The following is a 20331-nucleotide window of genomic DNA, read 5'->3' as shown; positions in this document are numbered from 1 at the left end:
AGTATGCTTCGTTCAGTTACGTATTGCTCCTGCCCCCAGGGGTCCTCTACCTTCCTCTCTGTCTCTCTGTCCATCCCCCTGCCCCAGGGGTCCTCTACCTTCCTCTCTGTCTCTCTGTCCATCCCCCCTGCCCCAGGGGTCCTCTACCTTCCTCTCTGTCTCTCTGTCTCTCTGTCCATCCCCCCTGCCCCCAGGGGTCCTCTACCTTCCTCTCTGTCTCTCTGTCCATCCCCCCTGCCCCAGGGGTCCTCTACCTTCCTCTCTGTCTCTCTGTCCATCCCCCCTGCCCCAGGGTCCTCTACCTTCCTCTCCGTCTCTGTCCATCCCCTGCCCCAGGGTCCTCTAACCTTCCTCTCTGTCTCTGTCTCTCTGTCCATCCCCCTGCCCCAGGGGCCCTCTACCTTCCTCTCCGTCTCTCTGTCCACCCCCTGCCCCAGGGTCCTCTACTGCTCCTCTCTGTCTCTCTGTCCATCCCCCTGCCCCAGGGTCCTCTACCTTCCTCTCTGTCTCTCTGTCCACCCCCTGCCCCATGGGTCCTCTACCTTCCTCTCTGTCTCTCTGTCCATCCCCCTGCCCCAGGGTCCTCTACCTTCCTCTCTGTCTCTCTGTCTCTCTGTCCATCCCCCTGCCCCCAGGGTCCTCTACCTTCCTCTCTGTCTCTCTGTCCATCCCCCTGCCCCAGGGTCCTCTACCTTCTCTCTGTCTCTCTGTGTCTCTGTCCATCCCCCTGCCCCAGGGTCTCTACCTTCCTCTCTGTCTCTCTGTCCATCCCCCTGCCCCAGGGGTCCTCTACCCTCTCCGTCTCTCTGTCCATCCCCCTGCCCCAGGGGTCCTCTACCTTCCTCTCCGTCTCTCTGTCTCTCTCTGTCCTCAAGTCCTAGTGTTATTCTCTCCTCCACACAGAACCTGTATGACAGCATCAGAGAACGAGCCCTTCAAAATCCCTGAGGACGACGGAACGATCTCACACACACCTTCTTTAACCCAGACCGGGAGGGCTGGCTGCTTAAACTGGGTGAGCGGGACCAGACGCTGAAATAACCTTAAGAACATTTAAATAACGTTAATGCATTAAACTAATGTTGAAATCCCAAAGGTCTGTATCCTCTCCAAGCCTCTCCAATATTACTCTGCCCATCGATGACTGTGTTTATGACTGTCTACCATGGTAAGGAAGGTGTGATGGATTCTATCAGACTGATACAGAGGTCTACGTACTGACCAATGGGCCCATCTTGATCAGACTGTGTGTGTGTGTGTGTGTGTGTGTGTGTGTGTGTGTGTGTGTGTGTGTGTGTGTGTGTGTGTGTGTGTGTGTGTGTGTGTGTGTGTGTGTGTGTGATTGTGTGTTCAGTCCATATACAGTATTTGAGGGCCCCTGCCCACCCCAATGCATTATGGATGAGGCCCTGAGATCAGACTACCACATGTGGAGGCTTTTAATAATGCACGACTAGGCATATTCATACACTCACTCACACACAGACGCACACACACTCATACCTACACATGATACACAGACAGACGGACGGATGCACATTCTGTACATAGAGGGACAACCTTTACAGTGGAGTATAAACCAGTGAACACATGACGACAACGCTTCCTTCCCCTCTAATGTTACAATGACTCTTCCAGGATCCCAATGATCGGTCTTCCAGCAAAGAGAACCACATTATGTCCTGTCATCTAACCGAGACGTAGGGACTTCCTAATTCTCCACCCTGTCTGCTTCCCAGTGGATCTTACGCAGCCTCTGTTTAGATGAATTCACAATGACTCTGATATAAATTCACAATGATCTGGGCCATGTTCATTAGGTACAAAATGTTTTGCAACGGAAAATGAACATATGCGTTTCTTATTGGACAAGTCCAGGTAGTGCCTCGCTGTTACGTTCCATTTTCTCCCATTTGGTGCCTAATGAATAGGACCCTGAACTTGAATTGAAACCCTTAATCAGTGTGAGTCTTTCCTACCCTTCCAGTAAGATGAAGAAGTCTCCAATCACACTCCAGTGATACATAACTGTGAATATTGACATTCAGGTTCTACTAATTTGGGTGGAAGATGAAATAATTGGCCTGAAAGAACTGGGACCCTAGAGGAGGTGCTGTGCAATGCGTTGCTTTACACAAGTTGTCACCAGTGTAACAATGCATTGAACTCAAATGATTTGGGGTGAGCAGAAGCCTCTCTGGTGGTTGTTAATGTACTGCAGGATAACTCCTCTTAACCCAGAGCTTTATATTGAGAAATAGCCTATCATTAATCTAAATTAAACTGATCAGTTTTCATCAAATCTGATAATATTACCATGTAACCTGATGAATTTAAATATCAAAATGCCTATTTGAAGGGCTGTTCCTCCGAGTGCCAACATTGTAAACCAGTGCATCGAGCCACTCCTCCAATCAGATGAGCAAGAAGTGGTGCTATGATTTTTTTTATCATTTAATTTGATTTTTGTTTTCTTTTTCTTCCTCGTTTGTTTGTTTGCTCCATGATTTTGGCTGTTGTCTTTCCTCAGGAGGTATGTACATCTGCTCTTCCCCAAAACTAGTCCATCTTCTCAGCTCTCCGGTGCTTTCGGTGGTCCTCCATTGCTTCCGTTCTCCTTCATTTATTTCCCTTCTACACTTTGAACGTTTTTGTGTTATTTGTGGATTTTGTTGCTGTTGGGTTTCCTTGTTCCGCCATCATCGACTGAATCTACTATTACTTGTATGTTTGTATGTTTGTTGGTCTTCCATTGAGCTGGTGGTTTGTCCACGTGCTTCTCTCTCTCTCTCTGTATTGGTCGCCGGGCGGTTGCTAGGTGCTTTGCCTGGTTAGGCCGCTCGGGGAACAACATGGTGGCCATTCTGTTTTGTAGTGAAGAGTTTGACCTCTCTGTGATGCTGTGGTGATTTACCTTTTCAGTCTCCGTGTTTTGGCGGGCTGCAGTATTCCTCTTTCCAGAGAGAGCACGACAAAGGGTTTGAAGACAGATCTACGAATATACGTCCTTTTCAATTAGCAACCAATTAGCTACCATTTAGGAACATATTGAAAATTGACCAGCATTTTAGATTGTGAATATTAAATCAGAAGTTCTGGCTGACAAGAACAATGTCTGCTGTTGATATCTCTTTAATGGGATCATATGAGGGGAATACTGCAGCTACACCAACTGGTTCCAGCTCTGCTCTCTCCGTCATGCTGTTAATGACCTGAAGGGTGATGGTCTGGCTTTGGCCCGGTCTGGCTTTGGCCCGGTCTGGCTTTGGCCTGGGCTGGTGTGGCTTTGGTCTGGTGCAGACATGGGTTCAAATAACATTTGTTTTCTTCCAAATACTTCAGCAGCTCTTGATTGAGCTTGCCTGGCACCTGGCACAATGGAACCAAAAGTACAAAACCCTCCAGGCAGGATCACTCAACTGCTCAAAGTATTTGAAAGAAAACAGCTACTGTGATCCCAGGTCTGGTCTGGTGTGGTGCTGGACTGGACTACAGTGAGGTGGGGGTGGGGAGAATGGAGAATGGGGGATGTGTGTTGAGAAGGGGAGGTTAGGAGGGGAGTGGGGACCAACTGGGACTATCTATGGAACAATGCATAAGTGCACTACATAATTAGTGTTTAGAATATAGGCTACATATTAGCTAGTGTGTTTAGGAATAGAGATTGAATCATCTGATAGGACCAAGGAAACCACATTTTACTTGACATGTAAATTCTGAGGTCTTCCTCATCAATTTAAAAGTCCTTTTGACAACCAAGTTGCCCCTGTTAATCACAGTATGATACAATTATAAAATGTATTTTATGTGACGTGAAGCTGGTGGTGAAAAGAGACCAGTGCTGAACATGTCCTGGGTCATGTTCAGTGGGGCACAGCATGGCAAAACAAAACTCTGCTTTCTTATTGAACAAATTCAGCTGTTACAGTACCTCACTGTTTCCCTCCATTTCAAAACATTCTCTCATTACTAAACATGACCCAGGTCCCTCCTAACCTTCCCTGTTCTGACCCCCCTGTGCATGGGCGATCGCTCCTCCTCCACTCCTCCCCAGCCCGGCACCTCCTGACCTGCCTGCACCAACCAACAAAAATCTCCTCGGGCAAAGCCGCCTTGTCTGGGACATTTTTTGCCAGGGTCCTCGCTCTCTGAGTGACTGACAGGAACTGAAGTGGTCAACCAATCATCAATCAATCACAATCTCCTCCAAGCCAATCAACTGTCATATCATCAGCTGTGAGATTCTGCCATTTGTCTCTACATGAGTCTGTCAAGTGTCGTTTCAACATTCATATGTCACGTTCTGAGGACAAGATGACGATAACACAGTGACAAAATGGCAGCAAGGAGACCGTGTTTGTGGTCATGTTCCAATGTCCACACTAGTCCACTACTTAGAATACCTGCCCAATACCACAGGAGGTTGGTAGCACCTTAACTGGGGAGGACAGGCTCGTGGTAATGGCTGGAGCGGAATGAGTGGAATGGTATGAAATACACCAAACACACGGTTTCCATGGTTTCCATGTGTTTGATGCCATTCCATTGGCTCCATTCCAGACATTATTATGAGCCTTCCTCCCATCAGCAGCCTCCATTGTTTCATACTAAGAAGTGTGCTGGTATGTGGATATCGGGACGGCGATTGTTTAAGTGCCCTCTCATGACCTCTGTAGTGTGATAGCTGATCATATACATTAGCATCGCTGCTATATGATCAATACAAGTGTGTCTTTCCTGGCCTGTTGTGATCAACACTTCTGTTAGATGGTGTCCACAACACTGCTCTTCTGTCTTGGTAGATGGCTTTTCTTAGTGTGTCTGTTTAGTGTCTTCATACTAACGTTGGTGGTGGTGTAACAGTTCAACGACCTTGGCACTTTCAGTAGAGCCAGACATTGAACAGCCAGACATTGAACAGCCAGACATTGAGCCACATTGAACAGCAGACATTGAACAGCCAGACATTGAACAGCCAGACATTGAACAGCCAGACACTGAACAGCCAGACACTGAACAGCCAGACACTGAACAGCCAGACACTGAACAGCCAGACACTGAACAGCCAGACACTGAACAGCCAGACACTGAACAGCCAGACACTGAACAGCCAGACACTGAACAGCCAGACATTGAACAGCCAGACATTGAACAGCCAGACACTGAACAGCCAGACATTGAACAGCCAGACACTGAACAGCCAGACACTGAACAGCCAGACATTGAACAGCCAGACATTGAACAGCCAGACATTGAACAGCCAGACATTGAACAGCCAGACATTGAACAGCCAGACATTGAACAGCCAGACACTGAACAGCCAGACACTGAACAGCCAGACATTGAACAGCCAGACAAGCATTTATGTCATCATATTGATTTGTCTTTAATCAAAAATGGTATATATGGTGTTTTCTGCTGGAGCATGTAGGTGTGTGTCCATGTACACGTTGTATCTATACCATTTAGTTTTGATGGAGGGTATTTAGACTTAGAGGAGGCAAAAGGGGTCCCTTAAACAGACAGAAATATTGTCCAGAAATGACCTAATTGGACAGAAAGGTGTCTTCAGAAAGTAAATTGACTGGTGTTTATATCATATATCACTGTGAATACGGCCAACGACAGAAAGTTCCAGCCAGAGATGCCTATAGAGTGAGTAGCCTACTAGCATATCTCCAGGTTAGCTCCAGTCCCCCCCCCAGACACTGTTTATTGGCATCTCTTCCTCCCAGCGTGAGCTAGCTGCCATCTGCTGCTCTGATCAGGTTTCTCCCTAACAGGAAGTGGGAGTGGCGGTGCGGTCGGGGGTCTGCCTCAGATCACTGAGCTGCTGAGTTAACCAGAGACACCCCGCCGGGTGTGAAAGAGAGATTTGAGCCAATTGTTAGTAGTACTATTTGACATTCCCCATAGTAGGATCTCATTAACTCTTGGAGGTCTAAACTTTAACAAGTGTTTGGTTTTATATCCCAGCTATTGATCTCCTTTAGAAGTTGTCTACTCTGGGAGGCTGTTGATCACCTTTAGAGGTTGTCTACTCTGAGAGGCTGGTGATCTCCTTTAGAGGTTGTCTACTCTGAGAGGCTGTTGATCACCTTTAGAGGTTGTCTACTCTGAGAGGCTGGTGATCTCCTTTAGAGGTTGTCTACTCTGAGAGGCTGGTGATCTCCTTTAGAGGTTGTCTACTCTGAGAGGCTGGTGATCTCCTTTAGAGGTTGTCTACTCTGAGAGGCTGGTGATCTCCTTTAGAGGTTGTCTACTCTGAGAGGCTGTTGATCACCTTTAGAGGTTGTCTACTCTGAGAGGCTGGTGATCTCCTTTAGAGGTTGTCTACTCTGAGAGGCTGGTGATCTCCTTTAGAGGTTGTCTACTCTGAGAGGCTGGTGATCTCCTTTAGAGGTTGTCTACTCTGAGAGGCTGGTGATCTCCTTTAGAGGTTGTCTACTCTGAGAGGCTGGTGATCTCCTTTAGAGGTTGTCTACTCTGAGAGGCTGGTGATCTCCTTTAGAGGTTGTCTACTCTGAGAGGCTGGTGATCTCCTTTAGAGGCTGTCTACTCTGAGAGGCTGGTGATCTCCTTTAGAGGTTGTCTACTCTGAGAGAGACTAAGTCCTGAGTCAGCTATATTGAGGACCTACAGAGGAGAGGTGGGACAGTTAAAATGAGCATTCAGGTTTCAGACGGTATTAAACATGATATACGGTTCTGTCTAATCTATAAGGCTAAGGGCTTTTCACTACAGAGCTGAGCCGAACCAAGCAGTACTGAGATGGCCCGGTTATGCATCCACCATAGTTGCTGGAACTGTTCTGAAAGGAAAATGTGAAAAGAACATATCGGAGCCAACAGGCTAAAGGCGATTACAGTGTAAAAAGGCGATTACAGAATACCTTGGTCTTATCAAAGCCCAGTTTAGTCAACAGAACTCCTCTGTAAGCTCATGCTTCTCTCTCATGTAGAGTAGAATAACTGGTTGTCTAGATGCTATGGTGTGGGTTGCTGGAGGAGCATGGTACTGTGTGGTGCTTGATGGGAATGTAGGGAGATGGGAGTTGTAGTTCTATACCTGTTATCTGCCTGTCTGTCTATCCATGCGTCTGTCTGTCTGCCTGTCTGCTGCTCTGTCCTCCGCGTCCGGTGCCCATCCCTCTCTTTCTCTCTCCCCCCCTGAGTCTGGCTAACACAGTCTCTCTATTCCTCAGGGGGACGCGTCAAGACCTGGAAGAGAAGATGGTTCATTCTCACGGACAACTGTCTGTATTACTTTGAGTACACCACTGTAAGTACAACTGTCTGTATTACTTTGAGTACACCACTGTAAGTACAACTGTCTGTATTACTTTGAGTACACCACTGTAAGTACAACTGTCTGTATTACTTTGAGTACATCACTGTAGGTACAACTGTCTGTATTACTTTGAGTACACCACTGTAAGTACAACTGTCTGTATTACTTTGAGTACATCACTGTAGGTACAACTGTCTGTATTACTTTGAGTACACCACTGTAAGTACAACTGTCTGTATTACTTTGAGTACACCACTGTAAGTACAACTGTCTGTATTACTTTGAGTACACCACTGTAAGTACAACTGTCTGTATTACTTTGAGTACATCACTGTAAGTACAACTGTCTGTATTACTTTGAGTACACCACTGTAGGTACAACTGTCTGTATTACTTTGAGTACACCACTGTAAGTACAACTGTCTGTATTACTTTGAGTACACCACTGTAAGTACAACTGTCTGTATTACTTTGAGTACACCACTGTAGGTACAACTGTCTGTATTACTTTGAGTACACCACTGTAAGTACAACTGTCTGTATTACTTTGAGTACACCACTGTAAGTACAACTGTCTGTATTACTTTGAGTACATCACTGTAAGTACAACTGTCTGTATTACTTTGAGTACACCACTGTAAGTACAACTGTCTGTATTACTTTGAGTACACCACTGTAAGTACAACTGTCTGTATTACTTTGAGTACACCACTGTAAGTACAACTGTCTGTATTACTTTGAGTACACCACTGTAAGTACAACTGTCTGTATTACTTTGAGTACACCACTGTAAGTACAACTGTCTGTATTACTTTGAGTACACCACTGTAAGTACAACTGTCTGTATTACTTTGAGTACACCACTGTAAGTACACTGTACTGTCTGTATTACTTTGAGTACACCACTGTAAGTACAACTGTCTGTATTACTTTGAGTACACCACTGTAAGTACAACTGTCTGTATTACTTTGAGTACACCACTGTAAGTACAACTGTCTGTATTACTTTGAGTACACCACTGTAAGTACAACTGTCTGTATTACTTTGAGTACACCACTGTAAGTACAACTGTCTGTATTACTTTGAGTACACCACTGTAAGTACAACTGTCTGTATTACTTTGAGTACACCACTGTAAGTACAACTGTCTGTATTACTTTGAGTACACCACTGTAAGTACAACTGTCTGTATTACTTTGAGTACACCACTGTAAGTACAACTGTCTGTATTACTTTGAGTACACCACTGTAAGTACAACTGTCTGTATTACTTTGAGTACACCACTGTAAGTACAACTGTCTGTATTACTTTGAGTACACCACTGTAAGTACTGGACTGGAACTGGAAGCCATCGGTTATCATGTTCAATTCAATGTATCTTTAACGTCTGCAACAGGCACACATAAATACATGGCTATTATGATGGATATTACAGTTGCGAGTTTCAACTGATTGTCACACTGCAACCTGTTCTGTTTGTGTACTCGTTCACTGCTCTACTGTGTATTCATCGGTGGCAGGTAGCCTAGCGGTTAAGAACGTTGTGCCAGTAACCGAAACGTTGCTGGTTCGAAGCCCCGAGCCAACTATTTTAAAAATCTGTAGATGTGCCCTTGAGCAAGGCACTTAACCCTAATTGCTCCTGTAACCCACTCTGGATAAGAGTGTCTGTTAAATGACTATGTAAATGTATAAAAATTATTCAGAGTAATGTCATTAACAGGGATATTCCATTCACAATAAAATATAATATAGTGTAATATCCCTTTAGTAACACCACATTTTGTAGTGTAATATCCCTTTAGTAACGCCACATTATGGAGTGTAATATCCCTTTAGTAACGCCACATTATGGAGTGTAATATGCCTTTAATAACCACCACATTTTGTAGTGTAATATCCCTTTAGTTACCCCCACATTTTGTAGTGTAATATCCCTTTAGTAACACCACATTTTGTAGTGTAATATCCTTTAGTTACCCCCACATTTTGTAGTGTAATATCCCTTTAGTTACCCCCATTTTGTAGTGTAATATCCCTTTAGTAACCACCACATTTTGTAGTGTAATATCCCTTTAGTAACACCACATTTTGTAGTGTAATATCCCTTTAGTAACGCCACATTATGGAGTGTAATATGTCTTTAATAACCACCACATTTTGTAGTGTAATATCCCTTTAGTTACCCCCACATTTTGTAGTGTAATATCCCTTTAGTAACACCACATTTTGTAGTGTAATATCCCTTTAGTTACCCCACATTTTGTAGTGTAATATCCCTTTAGTTACCCCACATTTTGTAGTGTAATATCCCTTTAGTAACCACCACATTTTGTAGTGTAATATCCCTTTAGTAACACCACATTTTGTAGTGTAATATCCCTTTAGTAACACCACATTTTGTAGTGTAATATCCCTTTAGTAACACCACATTTTGTAGTGTAATATTCCTTTAGTAACACCACATTTTGTAGTGCAATATCCCTTTAGTAACACCACATTTTGTAGTGTAATATCCCTTTAGTAACACCACATTTTGTAGTGTAATATCCCTTTAGTAACACCACATTTTGTAGTGTAATATCCCTTTAGTAACACCACATTTTGTAGTGTAATATGCCTTTAGTAACCACCACATTTTGTAGTGTAATATCCCTTTAGTAACACCACATTTTGTAGTGTAATATGCCTTTAGTAACCACCACATTTTGTAGTGTAATATCCCTTTAGTAACACCACATTTTGTAGTGTAATATGCCTTTAGTTACCCCCACATTTTGTAGTGTAATATCCCTTTAGTTACCCCCACATTTTGTAGTGAAATATGCCTTTAGTAACTACCACATTTTGTAGTGTAATATCCCTTTAGTAACACCACATTTTGTAGTGTAATATGCCTTTAGTTACCCCCACATTTTGTAGTGTAATATGCCTTTAGTTACCCCCACATTTTGTAGTGTAATATGCCTTTAGTAACACCACATTTTGTAGTGTAATATGCCTTTAGTACCCCCACATTTTGTAGTGTAATATCCCTTTAGTAACACCACATTTTGTAGTGTAATATCCCTTTAGTAACACCACATTTTGTAGTGTAATATATCCCTTTAGTTACCCCCACATTTTGTAGTGTAATATCCCTTTAGTTACCCCCACATTTTGTAGTGTAATATCCCTTTAGTTACCCCCACATTTTGTAGTGTAATATCCCTTTAGTAACACCACATTTTGTAGTGTAATATTCCTTTAGTAACACCACATTTTGTAGTGTAATATCCCTTTAGTTACCCCCACATTTTGTAGTGTAATATCCCTTTAGTAACACCACATTATGTAGTGTAATATTCCTTTAGTAACACCACATTTTGTAGTGCAATATCCCTTTAGTAACACCACATTTTGTAGTGTAATATCCCTTTAGTAACACCACATTTTGTAGTGTAATATCCCTTTAGTAACACCACATTTTGTAGTGTAATATCCCTTTAGTAACACCACATTTTGTAGTGTAATATCCCTTTAGTAACACCACATTTTGCTGTCTGTATTTTAAGCCATGTCCCACAGCAGTCCTTAACAGGTTCATCTTAACTTCCATGTTTCTGTCCTATAGGACAAAGAGCCCAGAGGGATCATTCCACTGGAGAATCTCAGCATCCGAGAGGTTGAGGACAAGAAGCCTGTAAGCACACACTGCACTCTTTGCTGGTTCGACCACATAACACACACGTTTGTTTTACTCTCCTTTGGGGACCAAACAATTGATTCCCATTCAAAATCTTATTTTCCCTAACCCCTGACCTTAACCCTAATTGTAACCCTAAACCTAACCTCTAAGCCTAAAATAGTCATTTTTTTATTGTGGGGACTGGCAAAATGTTCCTTGTTTTACTATCCTTGTGAAGACTTCTGGTCCCCATAAGGATAGTAAAAACACACGCACATTGGAGATAAAAGAACACCGTCAAATTTCTTGACCTTAATATGATCAGGAAGTATAATCAGGGAGTAAGACCGTTATTTCACCTCCCATTCGTTTGCGATTGAGGCATGTAGCTGCTCAACACAACTAATGTGTGACATGGACAAATATTGACATGAGTTCTCTTCTGAGATCTGCGAGATATGACAAAATGATTTTGGACTGATCCATCCTGTCATCTCCTTCCTCCTGAAGTGTGCACCAGTTCACTACTCCCCATACAATGGACAGCATTGGATTGGTGTAAACATGGGTTAGAGGGAGGTTCCATATTGCAGTAATTTCCTTCCAAATCCATGAAGGGAAGTGAACAAGTGCACAGTTCGGCAGAAAGGGGAGATTATAGCTCAATAATGTCTGACTAGACGTTGTCTCCCCCTGGTGGTAGTGTGGAACAGCACATCAAATCAAAGTTTATTTGTCGTGTGCGCCGAATACAACACTGACCTTACAGTGGAATACTTACAGTTACAGGCTCTAACTAATAGTGCGAAGAAAATGTGTGTGTGTGTGTAGCTAAGTAAAGAAATAAAACAACAGTAAAAAGACATTTGAAATAAGAGTAGAGAGGCTATATACAGACACCAGTTAGTCAGGCTTATTGAGGTAGTATGTACATGTACAGTGCCTTGCGAAAGTATTCGGCCCCCTTGAATTTTGCGCCCTTTTGACACATTTCAGGCTTCAAACATAAAGATATAAAACTGTATTTTTTTGTGAAGAATCAACAACAAGTGGGACACAATCATGAAGTGGAACGACATTTATTGGATATTTCAAAAAAATTTAACAAATCAAAAACTGAAAAATTGGGCGTGCAAAATTATTCAGCCCCTTTACTTTCAGTGCAGCAAACTCTCTCCAGAAGTTCAGTGAGGATCTCTGAATGATCCAATGTTGACCTAAATGACTAATGATGATAAATACAATCCACCTGTGTAATCAAGTCTCCGTATAAATGCACCTGCACTGTGATAGTCTCAGAGGTCCGTTAAAAGCGCAGAGAGCATCATGAAGAACAAGGAACACACCAGGCAGGTCCGAGATACTGTTGTGAAGAAGTTTAAAGCTGGATTTGGATACAAAAAGATTTCCCAAGCTTTAAACATCCCAAGGAGCACTGTGCAAGCGATAATATTGAAATGGAAGGAGTATCAGACCACTGCAAATCTACCAAGACCTGGCCGTCCCTCTAAACGTTCAGCTCATACAAGGAGAAGACTGATCAGAGATGCAGCCAAGAGGCCCATGATCACTCTGGATGAACTGCAGAGATCTACAGCTGAGGTGGGAGACTCTGTCCATAGGACAACAATCAGTTGTATATTGCACAAATCTGGCCTTTATGGAAGAGTGGCAAGAAGAAAGCCATTTCTTAAAGATATCCATAAAAAGTGTTGTTTAAAGTTTGCCACAAGCCACCTGGGAGACACACCAAACATGTGGAAGAAGGTGCTCTGGTCAGATGAAACCAAAATTGAACTTTTTGGCAACAATGCAAAACTTTATGTTTGGCGTAAAAGCAACACAGCTCATCACCCTGAACACACCATCCCCACTGTCAAACATGGTGGTGGCAGCATCATGGTTTGGGCCTGCTTTTCTTCAGCAGGGACAGGGAAGATGGTTAAAATTGATGGGAAGATGGATGGAGCCAAATACAGGACCATTCTGGAAGAAAACCTGATGGAGTCTGCAAAAGACCTGAGACTGGGACGGAGTCTTCCAACAAGACAATGATCCAAAACATAAAGCAAAATCTACAATGGAATGGTTCAAAAATAAACATATCCAGGTGTTAGAATGGCCAAGTCAAAGTCCAGACCTGAATCCAATCGAGAATCTGTGGAAAGAACTGAAAACTGCTGTTCACAAATGCTCTCCATCCAACCTCACTGAGCTCGAGCTGTTTTGCAAGGAGGAATGGGAAAAAATTTCAGTCTCTCGATGTGCAAACTGATAGAGACATACCCCAAGCGACTTACAGCTGTAACCGCAGCAAAAGGTGGCGCTACAAAGTATTAACTTAAGGGGGCTGAATAATTTTGCACGCAGAATTTTTCAGTTTTTGATTTGTTAAAAAGGTTTGAAATATCCAATAAATGTCGTTTCACTTCATGATTGTGTCCCACTTGTTGTTGATTCTTCACAAAAAAATACAGTTTTATATCTTTATGTTTGAAGCCTGAAATGTGGCAAAAGGTCGCAAAGTTCAAGGGGGCCGAATACTTTCGCAAGGCACTGTAGGTATGGTTAAAGTGACTATGCATATATGATGAACAGAGAGTAGCAGTAGTGTAAAAAGAGGGGTTGGCGGGTGGTGGGACACAATGCAGATAGCCCGGTTAGCCAATGAGCGAGAGCACTGGTTGGTCGGGCCAATTGAGGTAGTATGTACATGAACGTACTGTATAGTTAAAGTGACTATGCACATATGATCAACAGAGAGTAGCAGCAGCGTAAAAGAGGAGTTGGGAGGGGACACGATGCAAATAGTCCGGGTAACCATTTGATTACCTGTTTAGGAGTTTTATGGCTTGGGGGTGAAAACTGTTGAGAAGCCTTTTTGTCCTAGACTTCGGTACCACTTGCCATGAGGTAGTAGAGAGAACAGTCTATGACTGGGGTGGCTGGGGATTTTGACCATTTTTAGGGTCTTCCTCTGACACTGGTGTAGAGGTCCTGGATGGCAGGCAGCTTTGCCCCAGTGGTGTACTGGGCCGTATGCACTACCCTCTGTAGTGCCTTGCGGTTGGAGGCCGAGTAGTTGCCTTACCAGGCAGTGATGCAACCAGTCAGGATGCTCTCGATGTTGCAGCTGTAGAACCTTTTGAGGATCTCAGGACCCATGCCAAATCTTTTTAGTTTCCTGAGGGGGAATAGGTTTTGTCGTGCCCTCTTCACGACTGTCTTGGTGTGTTTGGACCATTCTAGTTTGTTGTTGATGTGGACACCAAGGAACTTGAAGCTCTCAATCTGCTCCACTACAGCCCCGTCGATGAGAATGGGGGCGTGCTCGGTCCTCCTTTTCCTGTAGTCTACAATCATCTCCTTAGTCTTGGTTACGTTGAGGGATAGGTTGTTATTCTGGCACCACATGGTCAGGTCTCTGACCTGCTCCCTATAGGCTGTCTCATCGTTGTCGGTGATCAGGCCTATCACTGTTGTGTCGTCTGCAAACTTAATGATGGTGTTGGAGTCGTGCCTGGCCATGCAGTCATGAGTGAACACAGAGTACAGGAGGGGACTGAGCACGCACCCCTGGGGAGCTCCAGTGTTGAGGATCAGCGTGGCAGATGTGTTGCTACCTACCCTCACCACCTGGGGGCGGTCCGTCAGGAAGTCCAGGATCCAGTTGCAGAGGGAGGTGTTTAGTCCCAGGGTCCTTAGCTTAGTGATGAGCTTTGTGGGCACTATGGGGTTGAACACTGAGCTGTAGTCAATGAAAAGCATTCTCACATAGGTGTTCCTTTTGTCCAGGTGGGAAAGGGCAGTGTGGAGTGCGATTGCGTCATCTGTGGATCTGTTTAGGCGGTATGCAAATTGGAGTGGGTCTAGGTTTTGTGGGATAATGGTGTTGATGTGAGCCATTACCAGCCTTTCAAAGCACTTCATAATAACACAGCTTGGGTTCATCTCAATTGTACTTCCTTGATTAAACACACGCGCACGCAGGAACACACACACACAAGTGACTATGTATATATGATGAACAGAGAGTAGCAGTAGTGTAAAAGAGGGGTTGGCGGGTGGTGGTTGACTGGACACAATGCAGATAGCCCGGTTAGCCAATGTGCGGGAGCACGCACACCTTCTTAAACTCAGCTGTTCTGATACAGTTGTGGCATTCCTCATATTCTCTCTCCTTGCCTCATTCTCAAAACGTTTTGGAGGAGAAGAAACGATTGGAGGAACCTTAGATCTTCTGCTCCAATGTGTTTAGAGAAGATGAGGAGGTAGGACCTGAGTAATCAAGACAACACCATTTAGATTCCCTCTCCTCTCCTCTGCATAGAACTGCTTTGAACTCTTCATCCCAGAGAACAAGGACCAGGTGATCAAGGCCTGTAAGACGGAGGCGGACGGCAGAGTGGTGGAGGGGAACCACACCTTCTACAGGATCTCTGCTCCCACCACGGAGGAGAAGGATGAGTGGATGAACAGCATCAAGTCAGTACTACTGCTTATCAACAAGTTATCAATGGGTTATAGATGTGTTGTGATTTTGTTATGAATGGGTTATGAATGGGTTATAGATGTGTTGTGATTTTGTTATGAATGGGTTATGGATGTGTTGTGATTTTGTTATGAATGGGTTATGAATGGGTTATGGATGTGTTGTGATTTTGTTATGAATGGGTTATGAATGGGTTATGGATGTGTTGTGATTTTATTATGAATGGGTTATGGATGTGTTGTGATTTTGTTATGAATGGGTTATGAATGGGTTATGGATGTGTTGTGATTTAGTTATGAATGGGTTATGAATGGGTTATGGATGTGTTGTGATTTTATTTTGAATGGGTTATGGATGTGTTGTGATTTTATTATGAATGGTTTATGGATGTGTTGTGATTTAGTTATGAATGGGTTATGAATGGGTTATAGATGTGTTGTGATTTTGTTATGAATGGGTTATGGATGTGTTGTGATTTTATTATGAATGGGTTATGGATGTGTTGTGATTTTATTTTAAATGGGTTATGGATGTGTTGTGATTTTATTTTGAATGGGTTATGAATGGGTTATGGATGTGTTGTGATTTTGTTATGAATGGGTTATGAATGGGTTATAGATGTGTTGTGATTTTGTTATGAATGGGTTATGGATTGTTGTGATTTTGAAATGGGTTATAGATGTGTTGTGATTTTGTTATGAATGGGTTATGGATGTGTTGTGATTTTGTTATGAATGGGTTATGAATGGGTTATAGATGTGTTGTGATTTTGAATGGGTTATAGATGTGTTGTGATTTTGTTATGAATGGGTTATGGATGTGTTGTGATTTTGTTATGAATGGGTTATGGATGTGTTGTGATTTTGTTATGAATGGGTTATGGATGTGTTGTGATTTTGTTATGAATGGGTTATGAATGGGTTATGTGTGTTGTGATTTTGAATGTTATGAATGGGTTATGGATGTGTTGTTTTATGAATGGGTTATGGATGTGTTGTGATTTTGTTATGAATGGGTTATGGATGTGTTGTGATTTTGTTATGAATGGGTTATGAATGGGTTATTGTGTTGTGATTTTGTTATGAATGGGTTATGGATGTGTTGTGATTTTGTTATGAATGGGTTATAGATGTGTTGTGATTTTGTTATGAATGGGTTATGGATGTGTTGTGATTTTGTTATGAATGGGTTATGAATGGGTTATAGATGTGTTGTGATTTTGTTATGAATGGGTTATGGATGTGTTGGGATTTTGTTATGAATGGGTTATGGATGTGTTGTGATTTTGTTATGAATGGGTTATGGATGTGATTTTGTTATGAATGGGTTATGGATGTGTTGTGATTTAGTTATGAATGGGTTATGAATGGGTTATAGATGTGTTGTGATTTTGTTATGAATGGGTTATGGATGTGTTGGGATTTTGTTATGAATGGGTTATGGATGTGTTGTGATTTTGTTATGAATGGGTTATGGATGTGATTTTGTTATGAATGGGTTATGGATGTGTTGTGATTTTGTTATGAATGGGTTATGGATGTGTTGTGATTTTGTTATGAATGGAAGCCCTAATTTAGATACTATTCAAATAAAAAGTTACCTGTTATCTCTCTTAATTTGATGTGTAATCCTAAAATACTCTCCTAATTTGATGTGTAATCCTAAAATACTCTCTTAATTTGATGTGTAATCCTAAAATACTCGTAGCTTCCTTTTGACCTCTGTTCCTTTCCACCATACACATTGATAATAAACTAGGTTATCCCACCAGGTGAGTGTACTGACTACCCCCCTTCTACCCCCACCCTCACAGAGCTGCCATCAGCAGGGATCCCTTCTATGAGATGCTGGCCACCCGCAAGAAGAAGGTCTCCTCCATGAAGAGACACTAGAGCTGCTCAGGACTCCTCCTCTTCCCCCCGTTGAGAGAGTTTGGACCCATCCTGCTGAGACCCTGAGACTTGTGTTTTCAGGCCTGGGGATGGGGTTGGGGCAGGGGCTGCAGACTGGGGGTTGGGGCCTCTTGCCTCGGTCAGCATTTCTCTGGGATAGGCTCTAGCTTTGGATTCCACAGACCGACCAACAGGACAGGGTGCATGCTGTCCTGCCTCCCCTCCTCCTCTTCCCCCTGCTCCTGTCTCTGTGGCTGAATGCTCTCCGTCTCTCTCTAAACTCTTTGCTGTGTGTATTTTGGGAGGAAGGGGTCTATCGCTTTCTGGGTAAAATGGATCCCCTCCCTCAAAAAGACATGTGCACACACACACATACTCTCACACACACTAATGTCGTACACTGAAGTCATACACACACACACAAAACACAAACACACACACACACTAAACTCAGCAGGTCTGATGGAGTTGTTGTGGCATCCCAACCAAAATATTCTTACTAGCTTTCAAAAGGAAAGGTGAGATGCTTTTCTGTATACGTTAATATGATGGGCAACGTGTGTTTGTAGAGCTTACTACTGTATATATTTCCCTCAGAATCTTGAGCTTTTGGGTTTCAGTTTTAGTTTTTGATAACGTTTTTAGAAAGACTGAGGGGGAATGGGTTATATTGCCAACCGACGATTTTTTTGAAACGAGAATAAACTTTTTTGAAGTCTTTCTGTCAAAGTTGCTCTCAGGAGATTGTTACTTGGCTCTGGATCGGTCTGTATCAGGATAAACTTAGACTCTGTCCAAACTGTCACTCAGTAACTGAAGGAAGAGTTCATTTACAATGAGTTTTTTAAATTACCATAATTAAATGAACATGTTTGCCATTACATTTGCCTGTTTATATGCACATAATCTGTGACAATAATTGAACTTTGACAGCTATATTCCTCCTTAGCTGTTTGCCCCTGACTCTTTGTTGTTCATATGTATTCCCAGTTGTTTGACAGCAGTTTAGACGTGCTAACTGAAAACACACTCCGAAACACGGCTGTTAACACAGTGTCGTGTTCATTAGGCACCGAAACGGAAGAACGGGGACTGAAAAAGGTGGGGACTAACTTGACTTGTCCAATAAGATGTGTTCATTTTCGTTTTCTGTTGTGTGCACTAATGTACACTTCCCTGATGAGTGGTTTGCACATGGTCTTAGTGTGGGATTATGGGCGAGGGCTCAGCTATCGCACTTCATTTCCTGTTGGACTTGGAGGTCCATTCAGGGGACTAGAGAGTCTGTCAGCGGGAGTGTCTGTGTATCTGTCAGTCAGTACGGGCCACAACTCAGGGGCTCACAGAGATTTGAGGTGTCTGGAAATTGAGGTATTGTCCTCATCTGCCCTGTCCCTCTATTCTGTCCTCTTTTCTCTTCACTTCTCTCTTTCCTTGTCTTTCACGCATCTCTCTTTTTCCTCTCATATTTCTCTTTCTCTCGCTCACTTTCTGTAAATGTAACATACACACAAGATAATTGAACAATAATCACATTTGATGGTGTACAACTGACTAGGTATCCCCCTTTCCCAGTATCCTATTTCCTATTCATTGTCTACCTGACACTCCCAATGAAATGTGTCCTATCATGCTGCTGGTTACACAAAGATGCTCTTTCTAAGTGGAGCTGGTTATTTTTACCTCTTAAATGCAACAAAGATGCCCTCACCTATCTTTTTATCCCATAGGAGCACTCTTAAATGTCCTTCCTCATTTGTAGACACAGTATAAAATGCTAGAACAATCCAGGTTTCACCTTCTTCAACCCACACTCACCATCCTAAAGCATTGGAATGGCTCTCTCACTTATTTCAGATAGCTGTTGCATCCTTTACTGTACTAGGAATACAGTAATAATACCTGTAAGACAAACAACGCCTAGGAATACAGTAATAATACCCATAAGACAAACCAAGCCTGGGCAGTGGACTGTCCGTTCCTAGAGTTGGAACACCCTGGAATGTTTGGATTGGATTTGAGACAAAACACAGCTGTTGATCAGGAATGTACCACTATGCTCCATAGTGCTGAACTACTCTGATCAGGAATGTACCACTATGCTCCATAGTGCTGAACTACTCTGATCAGGAATGTACCACTATGCTTCATAGTGCTGAACTACTCTGATCAGGAATGTACCACTATGCTCCATGGTGCTGAACTACTCTGATCAGGAATGTACCACTATGCTCCATAGTGGTGAACTACTCTGATCAGGAATGTACCACTATGCTCCATAGTGGTGAACTACTCTGATCAGGAATGTACCACTATGCTCTGAACTACTCTTATAATGTGCTGAACTACTCTGATCAGGAATGTACCACTATGCTCCATAGTGGTGAACTACTCTGATCAGGAATGTACCACTATGCTCCATAGTGGTGAACTACTCTGATCAGGAATGTACCACTATGCTCCATAGTGGTGAACTACTCTGCAGGAATGTACCACTATGCTCCATAGTGGTGAACTACTCTGATCAGGAATGTACCACTATGCTCCATAGTGGTGAACTACTCTGATCAGGAATGTACCACTATGCTCCATAGTGGTGAACTACTCTGATCAGGAATGTACCACTATGCTCCATAGTGGTGAACTACTCTGATCAGGAATGTACCACTATGCTCCATAGTGGTGAACTACTCTGATCAGGAATGTACCACTATGCTCCATAGTGGTGAACTACTCTGATCAGGAATGTACCACTATGCTCCATAGTGCTGAACTACTCTGATCAGGAATGTACCACTATGCTTCATAGTGCTGAACTACTCTGATCAGGAATGTACCACTATGCTCCATGGTGCTGAACTACTCTGATCAGGAATGTACCACTATGCTCCATAGTGGTGAACTACTCTGATCAGGAATGTACCACTATGCTCCATAGTGGTGAACTATTCTCCCAGTGCAAGACCTCTTAAGTCAGCTTTGGTATAC

At 43.0% G+C, this 20331-nt stretch overlaps 1 pseudogene; it reads left to right on the top strand.

Moving 5' to 3' along the window:
- The first annotated feature begins 910 nt into the window (after window positions 1-910).
- On the top strand, window positions 911-19661 carry LOC121844416 (annotated as a pseudogene).
- Window positions 19662-20331: the final 670 nt, after the last annotated feature.

This window comes from Oncorhynchus tshawytscha, unplaced genomic scaffold, assembly GCF_018296145.1.
Source record: "Oncorhynchus tshawytscha isolate Ot180627B unplaced genomic scaffold, Otsh_v2.0 Un_contig_4331_pilon_pilon, whole genome shotgun sequence".
NCBI classification, from domain to species: domain Eukaryota; kingdom Metazoa; phylum Chordata; class Actinopteri; order Salmoniformes; family Salmonidae; genus Oncorhynchus; species Oncorhynchus tshawytscha.
The sequence above is the reverse complement of the archived record's forward strand: the minus strand, read 5'-3'. Positions and strand labels throughout refer to the sequence as shown.